We start from the raw sequence: 14,907 nt of genomic DNA, 5'->3' as shown, positions 1-14,907 counted from the left end.
TGTTGGGCATGAAATTTGCAACAAGAGGGTCAAGATGGCCCTATAGCGCTCACCTGAGTAAAACTAAACTGTGCTATAGACTTGTTGATAATTAAAGGGCAATAACAGGGATTTGGCTTCTCTGATGTATTATGCCCATTCACATTCTCACCAAATTTTGTGATGATTGGACAAATGCTTAAAAAGTTATTGATAGGACAAGAGCAATTTTAGGTTATTTCTATAATTAAAGAGCAATAACTCTCGGGTAACTACAGCAATTTTGCTAATTATCAAACAAATTCATACACATTCTGACCAAATTTAGTCATGATTGGAAAAAGGGCTCAAAAGTAATTGATCGGACTACATACTGGATGGTGCCTGTCTGCCCTTCCATACACCATAGGTGGAACTATTATATGTCCTGTTGTTTTAAACAGGTGTGTAAAAAACATCTTAAAAAGATACATAGGGCATTAACTCTTACAATATTTAGGTTGGATTTAGAAGTAGAAACTCCATTATGTCACTCAATTGTTAAATATGAAAATTAGTTAAAAGAATGACTTTTATTGGTTAATTAGGAAGTTCACCCTTTTATATATATTCTTATGTTTAGACTTTAAAAGAGGAACTTCAGAGAACTTAGGATAGGGTCTTCAAGTTAGGTTTAAAGGAATAACATCTCCAACTACTTTTACTAAGAGAAATGATGAATTATTTGGTGTAAGCTCATATTATTGTGTCACAAGCAAACCATTAATTTTATTTTAGACAATTAGAACTCAATAAGAACTTTATCTGGACATTATACTTATGCTGTTACTGTTATTGTTATTATGATGAATATTCCATCACAAGAATAACACTGGCAACTTCTTATGAGCGTGTAACCACGGACGACCAAATGCAAACATGCATTCCAACCGACCAGGGTCATAGCGGCCCCACTGAGCTACATTCCCCCGGAAGCGATCCGACACAAGAAAGCGCCCTATGAACCCTCGGTTACATAAATATGTCTTCCATGTTGGCAATGAGACCATACAGATCATAATTGGCTTTGGTGGTTGGTGCCTTCACTGATGCTGCAATGATCACAATGGATTCTTTGTCAGCTGATGCATTAGAATGAATTTGCTTAAATCCTATTGGGATCAGCAAGGTATTGAATACACAGTGGGCAGGATTCCTATGGCAAGTTGTGATTTTTCTACAAAGATTTACTCATATGATGATAATGAAGGTGACCTAAGTCCTGAAAAGTTCAGTCTAGCAGAAGAAGACCTCAAGCATAAAATTCCTGCAATTTTGGACGCCCTGAAAGTGACCAAAAGAAACCTAACCTTCTTTGGAAGTCCCTTGAGTACTCCATACTTGATGAAAACAAATGGGAACATGACAGGAAAGGGAACCATAAAGGGCTCCCCCAGTGTAGAATACTTTAAAGCCTGGGCTAACTATTTTGTGAAGTTCATACAAGCTTATAAAGACAAAGGTGTGAATATATGGGGCCTCACTGCGCAGAATCAGCCGTCAGATGGGATGATAGATAATTTTGCATATCAATGTCTTGGTTGGACCCCAGAACTGCAAAGAGACTTCTTTTCTACTGATTTGGGGCCTGCCCTTGAGATGAATGGTTTGGGTGGCGTGAAACTGATGATACTTGATGACCTCAAATTGTCCTCAATAATCCTTTCGTTAAGAAATATGTGTCCGGCATTGCTGTGCATTGGTACAAAGACTCAACTGTCCCAACTACTGTCCTAGACAGGACCTATGAACAAATTGGAGATGATATTTTCATGCTTAACACTGAGGCCTGCGAACAGAACTTATTGAATAAGAATAAGTCATTTTTGCTTGGTAACTGATTTCGAGCAGAGCAGTATTACACAGACATTATACAAGACCTGAATCATGGTGTCTCTCTGGCTGGGTGGACTGGAACATGGCCTTGGATATAAGAGGAGGCCCAAACTGGGCAAACAACAGAGCAGACAGCCCTATTATTGTTAACCCAGAGAATGATGAGTTCTTTAAACAACCCATGTTCTATGCTATGGGCCACTTTAGTAAATTCATAAGACCCGGCTCGAAGGTTTTGTCTCATAGTGATAACCTGCCTAGTAATTCTGATCTTCAGGCCATCTTTGAGAGAGGATGATTCAAATGCTGCCAACTTTATTAACACCAATGAGACTGAAGCTTACAATATTACTATTATGGACGACATGGTTCCTGGGATTCTGAATTACTACATTCCTCCAAAGAGTTTCATTACCTTTATTTGGTACAGGAGATAGGAATTTACGTTTCATATCATTACTTTAATTTTATATATAATAAAAGAGGCCATGTGAAATACTAGTGACAGTATTTTTATGATAGTTTATACCAGTTAGCTCTATTGCAACAAAACCTCACCATATTTTTTGTCTTTGTATCTTGTAAGCAATTCATGATAAATCTTGTTAAGGATACTGATCCAGTATTGTATTATGTTTAAAAAAAAATAATTGGAGCCCAAAATATAGATTATTCCATTTCAGCTAGAATGATTAAACTTGTTTTATAAGACTAAGTCCTTACTTTGATGCCAATATTTTCATCTATTTCACTTTAAGCCAACAAGCAAATTCGTTGAATAAGGAAAAGGGAAAGTTTTTGACCTAGCTTGAACATAATCTAACCAATTCCTTTCATGATATGGTTCCAGACGAAAAAGATTTGAGCTAGTGACCTTATATTTGATCACATGTGACCCAGTTTTAAATTTGTCCAAGAGTTCATCAAGAGAAACATTCTGATTGAGTTTGATGAATATTGGACTAAATGTAGTGCTCTAATTTGTTCCAAAGATTTTTGTAAGATTTGACTAAGTGACCTTGTTTTTGACCCCATGTGACCCACTTATACAAGTGGTCGTAATTTGATCAAGGGGAACATTCTGACCAAGTTTGAAGATAATCTGATCGATCCCTACTAAGACAAGAGGGCCATGATGGCCCTAAATCGCTCACCTGAGTGAAAGAGTTTAACCTTTGTTTTCAATATAGCTCAAGGAATATTGTACAAGAGCTGTCACAGTATGTGACGAATGCCCTCGAATGTGACATTGACCTATGAACAAGTACATAAAAAGTTGATCTTGATTTTGCGTGTCAAATACATATGGCAAGTTATTTTAAATTGCCTCTGAATATGAAAAAATACCACCCATACTTGACAGCCTACACTCTTATGTCCTCATATTCAGCATTCCATTGTGAATAAACACTTAGTGTATCTTTAGAGGGAGGGACACAGGTCTTGCACACAACACATCATCATAGTATGTTAAATACACGTGGCAAGTTATTTTAAAATATTTCCATACAAGAGAAAGTTACAGCCCGGACATGACAACTTATACTCTATGTACTTATATGCAGCATTCCATTGTGAATAAACACTAAGTGTGACCTTGACCTTAGAGGTGAGGACATGGGTCTTGCACACGACATGTCGTCTTGGTATGTCGAACACATGTGGCAGGTTATATTAATATCTGTCCATACAAGAGAAAGTTACAGCACGGACACGAGCTTATAATTGAGCCAGACACATGGACGGACGGACGGACAGATGCACAGACAGATGTTGCCTGGATAATCACTGACAGGACTTGTCACAGTTGCCTGCACACTGACAGGACTTGTCACAGTTTCCTGCACACTGACAGGACTTGGTGATTTTCCTTTAAGTTGCCATGGCAATCAAAGTTCTGCATGGAATTCATTTCTTTGAACAATTTTGAAAAAACAACCAAGGATCATTCCTATGAAGTTTCATCATAATTGTCCAAGCGGTTTAGGAGAAGAAGATGATTATAACCAATTGTTGAAGTTTTCCTTTAGGTTGCCATGGCAACCAGGGTTCTGCATGGAATTCATTTCTTTGAACAATTTTGAAAAGCACCAACCAAGGATCATTCCTATGAAGTTTCATCAAAATTGTCCAAGCGGTTTAGGAGAAGAAGATGATTATAACCAAGTGATGACGCCAAACAACGGACGACGAACGAAGGACGACAGACACCGGACATAGACCGATCACAATAGCTCACCTTGAGCACTTTGTGCTCAGGTGAGCTAAAAAGAATCTAGAAAGAAAAACATGCGACTGACAGACGGATGAAATGACGGACAGCGCTAAAACTATATCCTCCTCCTGAAAACTGGTTTGGCGGGGGATAACAAGTTTTCATACACAGAAATTTCTGCCACAACAGAAAAAGACATCCAGATTTCAGAACACCTAGACTGAGGTACACTAGTTCAGACAGGGTATATGATATTGCTTGTTTCAGGGCATGAATCATAAATGAACAGTTTTTGAGGCCAGTTATGTAACATGTGTGCTAAGTTTCATGTGAATATGTTGACTGTTTTAAGGTTATTATGGCAAAGATTCACAGGACAATGATGCTGGCACCAACAGTGTAGAGTAGGAGTTGACTTCTTCTCTATCCCTACTGAAGTGTCCCTCCTTCCATAACCTACTTAAGTGTCCCTTCTTACCTACCCATACAGAAGTTTCCCTCCTTCCCTACCCGTACTGAAGATTCCATCCTTCCCTACCCATACTGAAGTTTCCCTCCTTCCCTACCCGTACTGAAGATTCCATCCTTCCCTACCCATACAGAAGTTTCCCTCCTTCCCTACCCGTACTGAAGATTCCATCCTTCCCTACCCATACTGAAGTTTCCCTCCTTCACTACCCGTACTGAAGATTCCATCCTTCCCTACCCATACTGAAGTGTCCCTCCTTCCCTACCCGTACTGAAGATTCCATCCTTCCCTACCCATACTGAAGTTTCCCTCCTTCCCTACCCGTACTGAAGATTCCATTCTTCCCTACCCATACTGAAGTTTCCCTCCTTCCCTACCCGTACTGAAGATTCCATCCTTCCCTACCCATACTGAAGTTTCCCTCCTTCACTACCCGTACTGAAGATTCCATTCTTCCCTACCCATACAGAAGTTTCCCTCCTTCCCTACCCATACAGAAGTTTCCCTCCTTCCCTACCCGTACTGAAGATTCCATCCTTCCCTACCCATACAGAAGTTTCCCTCCTTCCCTACCCATACAGAAGTTTCCCTCCTTCACTACCCGTACTGAAGATTCCATCCTTCCCTACCCATACTGAAGTTTCCCTCCTTCACTACCCGTACTGAAGATTCCATCCTTCCCTACCCATACAGAAGTTTCCCTCCTTCCCTACCCGTACTGAAGATTCCATCCTTCCCTACCCATACTGAAGTTTCCCTCCTTCACTACCCGTACTGAAGATTCCATCCTTCCCTACCCATACTGAAGTTTCCCTCCTTCCCTACCCGTACTGAAGATTCCATCCTTCCCTACCCATACTGAAGTTTCCCTCCTTCACTACCCGTACTGAAGATTCCATCCTTCCCTACCCATACTGAAGTTTCCCTCCTTCCCTACCCGTACTGAAGATTCCATCCTTCCCTACCCATACTGAAGTTTCCCTCCTTCCCTACCCGTACTGAAGATTCCATCCTTCCCTACCCATACTGAAGTTTCCCTCCTTCACTACCCGTACTGAAGATTCCATTCTTCCCTACCCATACAGAAGTTTCCCTCCTTCCCTACCCGTACTGAAGATTCCATCCTTCCCTACCCATACTGAAGTTTCCCTCCTTCACTACCCGTACTGAAGATTCCATCCTTCCCTACCCATACAGAAGTTTCCCTCCTTCCCTACCCGTACTGAAGATTCCGTCCTTCCCTACCCATACTGAAGTTTCCCTCCTTCCCTACCCGTACTGAAGATTCCGTCCTTCCCTACCCATACTGAAGTTTCCCTCCTTCCCTACCCGTACTGAAGATTCCGTCCTTCCCTACCCATACTGAAGTTTCCCTCCTTCACTACCCGTACTGAAGATTCCGTCCTTCCCTACCCATACTGAAGTTTCCCTCCTTCCCTAACCGTACTGAAGATTCCATCCTTCCCTACCCATACTGAAGTTTCCCTCCTTCACTACCCGTACTGAAGATTCCATTCTTCCCTACCCATACAGAAGTTTCCCTCCTTCCCTACCCGTACTGAAGATTCCATCCTTCCCTACCCAAACTGAAGTTTCCCTCCTTCCCTACCCGTACTGAAGATTCCATTCTTCCCTACCCATACTGAAGTTTCCCTCCTTCACTACCCCTACAGAAGTGTCCATTCTTCCCTACCCATACTGAAGTGTCCCTTCTTCCCTACCCATACATAAGTGTTCCATTTTCCCTTACCGATAAAGAAGTGTTCCTTCTTCCCTACCCATACAGAAGTGTCCCTTCTTCCCTACCCCTACAGAAGTGTTCCTTCTTCACTTACCCTTAAGAAGTGTTTCTTCTTCCCTACCCATACAGAAGTGTTCCTTCTTACCTACCCATACAGAAGTTTCCCTCCTTCCCTACCCCTACTGAAGATTCAATCCTTCCCTACCTATACTGAAGTTTCCCTCCTTCCCTACCCCTTCAAAAGTGTCCCTTCTTCCCTACCCAAACTGAAGTGTCCCTTCTTCCCTACCCCTACAGAAGTGTTCCTTCCTCCCTACCCCTACAGAAGTGTTCCTTCTTCCCTACCCATAAAGTAGTGTCCCTTCTTCCCTACCCACAAAGAAGTGTTCTTTCTTCCCTACCCACACAGAAGTGTTCCTTCTTCCTTCCCCTACAGAAGTGGTCCTTCTTCCAAACCCATACAGAAGTGTTCCTTTTTCCTAACCCTACAGAAGTGTTCCTTCTTAACTATCCATACAGAAGTGTTCCTTCTTCACTACACATACAGAAGTGTCTCTTCTTCCTGAACCCTACAGAAGTGTTCCTTATTCCTACCCCTACAGAAGTGTCCCTTTTTCCCTACTCACACAGAAGTGTTCCTTCTTCCCTACCCATACAGAAGTGTTCATTTTTCCCTAACCCTACAGAAGTGTTCCTTCTTCCTACCCCTACAGAAGTGTCCCTTCTTCCCGAACCCTGCATAAGGGTTCCTTCTTCCTACCCCTACAGAAGTGTCCCTTCTTCCCTACCCACACAGAAGTGTTCCTTCTTCCCTACCCACTCAAAAGTGTTCCTTCTTCCCTACCCCTACAGAAGTATTCCTTCTTTCCTAACCCTTAAGAAGTGTTCCTTCTTCCATTACCCTACAGAAGTGTTCCTTCTTCCTTACCCTACAGAAGTGTTCCTTTTTCCTTACCCATATAGAAGTGTCCCTTTTTCCCAAACCTTACAGAAGTGTCCCTTCTTCCCTACCCACACAGAAGTGTCACTTCTTCCCTACTCATACAGAAGTGTTCCTTCTTCCCTACCCATACAAAAGTGTTCCTTCTTCTTACCCATACAGAAGTGTTCCTTCTTCCCTACCCCTACAGAATTGTTCCTTCATCCCTACCCCTGCAGAAGTGTCCCTTCTTCCCTAACCACACAGATGTGTTCTTTCTTCCCTACCCACACAGAAGTTTTCCTTCTTCCTAGCCCTACAGAAGTGGTCCTTCTTCCATACCCATACAGAAGTGTTCCTTCTTTCTAACCCTACAGAAGTGTTCCTTCTTCCTACCCCTGCAGAAGTGTCCCTTCTTCCCTACCCACACAGAAGTGTTCTTTCTTCCCTACCCACACAGAAGTGTTCCTTCTTCATACCCAAACAGAAGTGTCCCTTCTTCCCGAACCCTACAGAAGTGTTCCTTCTTCCTACCCCTGCAGAAGTGTCCCTTCTTCCCTACCCACACAGAAGTGTTCTTTCTTCCCTACCCACACAAAAGTGTTCCTTCTTCATACCCCTACAGAAGTGTTCCTTCTTCCATACCCATTCAGAAGTGTTCCTTCTTCCTTACCCTACAGAAGTGTTCCTTCTTCCCTAACCCTTAAGAAGTGTTCCTTCTTCCTTACCCTACAAAAGTGTTCCTTCTTCCTACCCCTACAGAAGTGTTCCTTCTTCCCTACCCCTACAGAAGTGTTCCTTCTTCCCTATCCATAAAGAAGTGTTCATTCTTCCCTACCCATACAGAAGTGTTCCTTCTTCCCTACCCATAAAGAAGAGTTCCTTCTTCCCCACCCTTAAAGAACTGTCCCTTCTTCCCAAACCCTATAGAAGTGTTTCTCTTCATTTCCCCTACAGAAGTGTTTCTTCTTCTATACCCATACAGAAGTGTCACTTCTTCCCTAACCATACAGAAGTGTTCCTTCTTCCTACCCCTACGGAAGTGTCCCTTCTTCCATAACCCTACAGAAGTGTTCCTTCTTCCTACCACTACTGAATTATCCCTTCTTCCCTACCCACACAGAAGTGTTCCTTCTTCCCTACCCATACAGAAGTGTTCATTCCTCCCTACCCCTACAGAAGTGTTTTTTGTTCCCTACCAATTCTAAAGTGTCTCTTCTTCCCTAACCATACAGAAGTGTTCCTTCTTCCCTACCCATACAGAAGTGTCCATTCTTCCCTAACCCTACAGAAGTGTTCCCTCTTCCCTACCCATACAAGTGTTCCTTCTTCCCTACCCATAAAAAAGTGTTCCTTGTTCCCTACCCATACAGAAGTGTTCCTTTTTCCCTACCCATACAAGTATTCCTTCTTCCCTACCCATACAAGTGTTCCTTCTTTCCTAACCCTACAGAAGTGTTCCTTCTTCCCTACCTCTACAGAAGTGTCGCTTCTTCCCTACCCCTACAAAAGTGTTCTGTTAAGTATATACAGTTGAAACTCGTTGGCTCGATATTCTAGGGACTGGCCAAAAATCTTTGAGTCTCGAGAATATTGAGCCAAGTGGGATTGCTTACTGAATGTGGTTTCTTCTTTAATTCGTTACAAAAAGTATTGTTTACCTCGTTTTTTATATTATTTGCTACGCTATCTCTGAAAGAGAAGAGCTAGCTTATGGTCAGGCTCTATGTTACCTGCGAGGAATCTGGCTATAATTTGGTCTTTGTTTTTCAACCAAGCTGAAAGAGTATTCTGCGAAATGCTGAAGTCTTCTGCAATTTGGTTTTTAGATTTTCGTCCACTATCAACACCCATTATACCCTCATACTTCTCAAGATAATATTTAACAGTAAGTTTTCTCTTTGTCCCTTTATTTCCTACGGCAGAAACCTTTGGGGTTGCCGATCTAGATATCCCCCAGTTGTAGCGGGTCCTTGTCTAGATTGCTCAGCATTTGAAATTTGTAAGAATTCATCCATTGAGAAAAGCATTCAGCGCAATATTTTATATGAATGTCGCCTTACCAAAATGTATTAAAATGTATACATGGATAAGGATAACAATTAAAGACAGATGGCATTCTGCTTAAACTGTTCAACCATTTAAATTTGATAATAATTATAATACCAATTAAGCAAATTAAGCAATTGATTAGCGCCTTGTGCTAAATGAAGCCAAGCAAACAAATCAAGGTGTGAAAATCTTACCTGAACCTGCGAAAATGACATCGACCCAAGCAAACAAAATAAAGTGTGAAATTCTAATTTGGGACCGCGAATTTGACATTGAGCATGGAGAAATATCGACCCTTAAAGCTGCACTCTCACAGATTGGACGTTTTGACAACTTTCTTATTTTTTGGCTTGGAAAGAGCCAATTTTTGCGAAAACCAATGGAAATACGATAAATAAGACTGCTGACAAAAAATTAGATCGCAGATTTTTGTATTTAATTTAAAACAAGAGTGACACTCACAAAATACGCCCATCAATAATTTCTTGGATTCTAAGACAACTTACTGTCACATTGGCCCTTTGAGAAGCAAGCTTTTCAAGAAGCAAATGATTTGGCACAATATGGTATTAACAGTAGAAATTTTTTATTTTAATTCGAGGGTTTTGAGTCAGAAGGTGCTAAAATGTCTATAATTTTCATAGGCACTTAGAACCTTTGGGGACCAAGCCCTTGATATTTACTGAGGGTTTCGTGCAAAATTGTATTTACCAAGTACTTCTGTATTTCAGGGAACTATGGCACATTCTTCAGTTATCTATAGCAATTGTTCTGTCAAACTATGGTGTATACTTCAGCAAATATTCAGTCACACTGTGGTCTCAGGAAATATTCTTCATACCACTGCATCAAACCTAAAGTCTTGTTTTATTTTATACAACATTATTTACACTGTTCCTTTTATATAGGACATACAACATGAAATGTCATATGTTACACTCTGGCTTTTATGGTGTTGAAAGAGTTAAACAGCTTTTATTTTACAAACCAATCCACACTGCCTTATGGTCTGAATAATACACTTCCAATACACCAGTCTGTACATCTTGCACGTTAGTGAAGATCAAGTCCAGTGTTGAGTGGTGGTCGGTGGTTTGTTCGTGTATTTTCTGCTGGAATCCACTCTCAGACATAAATTTCTGAAGTGTATGTTGCTGCGAAGACTGTTTGTTAAAGTCAACATTGAAATCTCCCATGATGATGCTGTTACAGTCTTGCAGATGTTTGTCATGTGCATTTCTCAAGACTTCAATTAAGACCAAAGCTGTTTATTTTACCAACAAATATTTTCAGCAAGTTTGGTGAAGATCAGATGATAACTGTTCAAATTAGACAGTGGACAAAGCAAAAATGGCAAATTTTGACCAATTCAAGGGCCATAATCCTGAAGAGCCTGGCTGGTTATAGAACTTTGCCAAAAATATATACCAACAAACATTTATAGTAGCAAGTTTGGTGAAATTCGGATAAAAACTGTTCAAGTTTGAGAGTAGACAAAGCTAAAATGGCCAATTTTGACAAATTCAGGGGGCCATAACTCTGGAGTGCCTAAAGCGATTTGGCTGGTTATCGAACTTGACCTAGATATTTCACCAACAAACACTTTCATGAAGTTTGGTGGAAATTGGATGAGAAATGTTCAAGTTAGAGAGCGGACAAAGCTAAAATGGACAATTTTGACAAATTCAGGGGGCCATAACTCTGGAGTGCCTAAAGCGATTTGGCTGGTTATTGAACTTGACCGAGATATTTCACCAACAAACACTTTCATGACGTTTGGTGGAAATTGGATGAGAAATGATCAAGTTAGAGAGCGGACAAAGCTAAAATGGCCAACTTTGACAAATTCAGGGGGCCATAACTCTGGAGTGCCTAAAGCGATTTGGCTGGTTATCGAACTTGACCTAGATATTTCACCAACAAACACTTTCATGAAGTTTGGTGGAAATTGGATGAGAAATGTTCAAGTTAGAGAGCGGACAACATTGTGGAGCCGCCCGCCCGCCATGGGTGTTCCCATAATACGGCCATCGTAAGATGGGCGTATAAAAATGATGTTTTATGCATTTTTATTAAACCGTTAGTTTAGGCCATAAAACATTAATTTTCGAACAGAATTATGAAAATCTACGATCTGATCAACGACTCAAAAATTTGCTCTTTCCAAGACAAAAAATAAACAGAGGGCTTTGATGGAGAGTAAAAGAGTTTAACCTTTGTAATCAATATAGCTTGATATTTGTTCTCAAAGCTGTACATATGATCCAAATTTCTGTTAACAACTGTTGCTTCAAAAATAAGATGTCAAAAAGGTACAATAAAAGTAATCCACAGCATTGATATTTGTTTTCAAAACTGTACACTTGATTGAAATGTTATTGCTGCACCTTAAAGAAAAAGGAAGAAGGTCAAAAAGTCACAGTCAAGGTGATCCGAAGACAATATGATCAAGTTAGAGAGCGGACAAAGCTAAAATGGCCAACTTTGACAAATTCAGGGGGCCATAACTCTGGAGTGCCTAAAGCGATTTGGCTGGTTATCGAACTTGACCTAGATATTTCACCAACAAACACTTTCATGAAGTTTGGTGGAAATTGGATGAGAAATGTTCAAGTTAGAGAGCGGACAACATTGTGGAGCCGCCCGCCCGCCCGCCATGGGTGTTCCCATAATACGGCCATCGTAAGATGGGCGTATAAAAATGATGTTTTATGCATTTTTATTAAACCGTTAGTTTAGGCCATAAAAAATTAATTTTCGAACAGAATTATGAAAATCTACGATCTGATCAACGACTCAAAAATTTGCTCTTTCCAAGACAAAAAATAAACAGAGGGCTTTGATGGAGAGTAAAAGAATTTAGCCTTTGTAATCAATATAGCTTGATATTTGTTCTCAAAGCTGTACATATGATCCAAATTTCTGTTTAAAACTGTTGCTTCAAAAATAAGATGTCAAAAAGGTACAATAAAAGTAATCCACAGCATTGATATTTGTTTTCAAAACTGTACACTTGATTGAAATGTTATTGCTGCACCTTAAAGAAAAAGGAAGAAGGTCAAAAAGTCACAGTCAAGGTGATCCGAAGACAATATGATCAAGTTAGAGAGCGGACAAAGCTAAAATGGCCAACTTTGACAAATTCAGGGGGCCATAACTCTGGAGTGCCTAAAGCGATTTGGCTGGTTATCGAACTTGACCTAGATATTTCACCAACAAACACTTTCATGAAGTTTGGTGGAAATTGGATGAGAAATGTTCAAGTTAGAGAGCGGACAACATTGTGGAGCCGCCCGCCCGCCCGCCATGGGTGTTCCCATAATACGGCCATCGTAAGATGGGCGTATAAAAATGATGTTTTATGCATTTTTATTAAACCGTTAGTTTAGGCCATAAAAAATTAATTTTCGAACAGAATTATGAAAATCTACGATCTGATCAACGACTCAAAAATTTGCTCTTTCCAAGACAAAAAATAAACAGAGGGCTTTGATGGAGAGTAAAAGAATTTAGCCTTTGTAATCAATATAGCTTGATATTTGTTCTCAAAGCTGTACATATGATCCAAATTTCTGTTTAAAACTGTTGCTTCAAAAATAAGATGTCAAAAAGGTACAATAAAAGTAATCCACAGCATTGATATTTGTTTTCAAAACTGTACACTTGATTGAAATGTTATTGCTGCACCTTAAAGAAAAAGGAAGAAGGTCAAAAAGTCACAGTCAAGGTGATCCGAAGACAATATTGGTATTTGTTTTCAAAACTCTACACAAGATCCAAATTTCATTGCTGTAGCTTCATAAATAAGTAGAAGGCAGTCACAGTCAAGGTCATCCAACCACAACATCGGGCATTTTTGTTGATACCAAACCAGTTTAAGTTTGGTTTCAATGGTTTCAGCAGATTCGAAACTGGTTTTGATAATTTTGCTTGAAGTAACAAATACATGATTTTGTGAACAGTTTTAACAACATGGCGGAGCACACAAACTGATATATTAACACACAGTTATTAATAGTACCTTTTTCATTTTGCTCATTTTCCCATTGTAAGGCATTGTTATAACAAAACATTGAGTTTCAACAAATGTGGTTGATCAATTACCGCCATGTTGTTTTCAAAGTAAACTAGTTTTCGGATGGAATGAGTTGATGAACCCGATGAAACAACAAATACACAGATTGTGAAACTGAACTAAAACTGAAACCAGTTTATTACCAACAAAAACGCCCATTGTTATTTGTTTACAGAATTGTGAACATGGCCAAAATTTCGCTGTAGTTTCAAAAATAAGACAGTAGGTCAAAAAGGGTGGGACCAAATTTGACCCAAGGGGCGTAATTTGCACAATCTTGGTAGAGGACCACTATATGATGCTCATAACAAATTATTAAAGGTCTCGGCCTAGCGGTGTCAGACAAGAAGATTTTCGATAAGTCCACAGAAAACCTCATGGCATAGCGAGTTTTGACCCCAGAGGGGCATAATTTGATTTTCACAAGCAATTGTGTAAGACACACGAATGACGGACAGCACACCATCCAATAAAGTATATAACAACTACAAATTATGACGATTTGATAAAAATACTTATGAAGCACCTACAGTCTCATTTTTTCTTTTTCTACAGTCACATGGTCTCAATTCTTATTCAACACAGCATGGCTTCCCATCTGTATATGAAAGTTACAGTCTTGTTTATAAAAGGTGTATTCACTATCCACGAAAAAGATAAGATTGTACAATTTCAATGGTCTACATGACTTGTAGTTCAATAGAAAAGTCTGATCATTTAATTCATCATTGAGTAAAAATGAAATTCTTCTGGAAAATAAAGAGATATAATATTTCCTAACATATAAACCTGTTATGAAAAAAACAGTTATTACATTAAAAGTGACTAATTTGAAGAATTAAAAAATATAACATATAATCCCTTGTTATTAAAAATAGAAAAACTAAAAATAGACAATGCACTGTTCAACAGAAAGGGAGATCATAGAGCAAGACTTGCTGCCCTTGCTTCAAGAGTAAACTACACAACTAACAAGATTTTAACACTAGATTGTTGTTGTTGTTATTGTTGATCAATCTTGACCAGTTGTTGTATTTGTGTACAAGGTTACCCAAGGAAGCTTTCTGTAAAGTTTCATTGAATTTGGACTGGTAGTTTTAGAGGAGATGTTTTTTTTAAAGCAAAACAGGAAGTTGGCCATTTTGTTGTTGTTGTTGCTGTTGATCAATTGTGACCCCTTGTTCTATTTTTGTAGAGGGTCACCCAAGGAAGCTTCCTGTAAAGCTTCATTGAATTTGAAGTGGTAGTTTCAAAAGAGATGTTTTTAAAGCAAAACAGGAAGTAAGCCATTTTGTTGTTGTTGCTGTTGTTGTTGATCAATTGTGACCCCTTGTTGTATTTGTAGAGGGTCACCCAAGGAAGCTTCCTGTAAAGTTTCATTGAATTTGGACTGGTAGTTTCAGAGGAGATGTTTCTTAAAGCAAAACAGGAAGTCGGCCATTTTGTTGTTGTTGTTGTTAATCAATCATGACCCCTTGTTGTATTTTTGTAGAGGGACACCCAAGGAAGCTTCCTCTGAAGTTTCATTGAAATTGGCCAGGTAGATTCAGAGGAGATGTTTTTTAAGCAATTGCTGACGGAC

The 14,907-nt window shown here is 39.7% G+C and overlaps 1 pseudogene; it reads left to right on the top strand.

Moving 5' to 3' along the window:
- The first annotated feature begins 978 nt into the window (after positions 1 to 978).
- LOC128215301 (lysosomal acid glucosylceramidase-like) lies at positions 979 to 2,291 on the top strand (annotated as a pseudogene).
- The last annotated feature ends 12,616 nt before the right edge of the window (positions 2,292 to 14,907 follow it).

This window comes from Mya arenaria, chromosome 13, assembly GCF_026914265.1.
Source record: "Mya arenaria isolate MELC-2E11 chromosome 13, ASM2691426v1".
Classification (NCBI taxonomy): domain Eukaryota; kingdom Metazoa; phylum Mollusca; class Bivalvia; order Myida; family Myidae; genus Mya; species Mya arenaria.
This window is presented reverse-complemented; position numbering and strand designations above follow the sequence as displayed.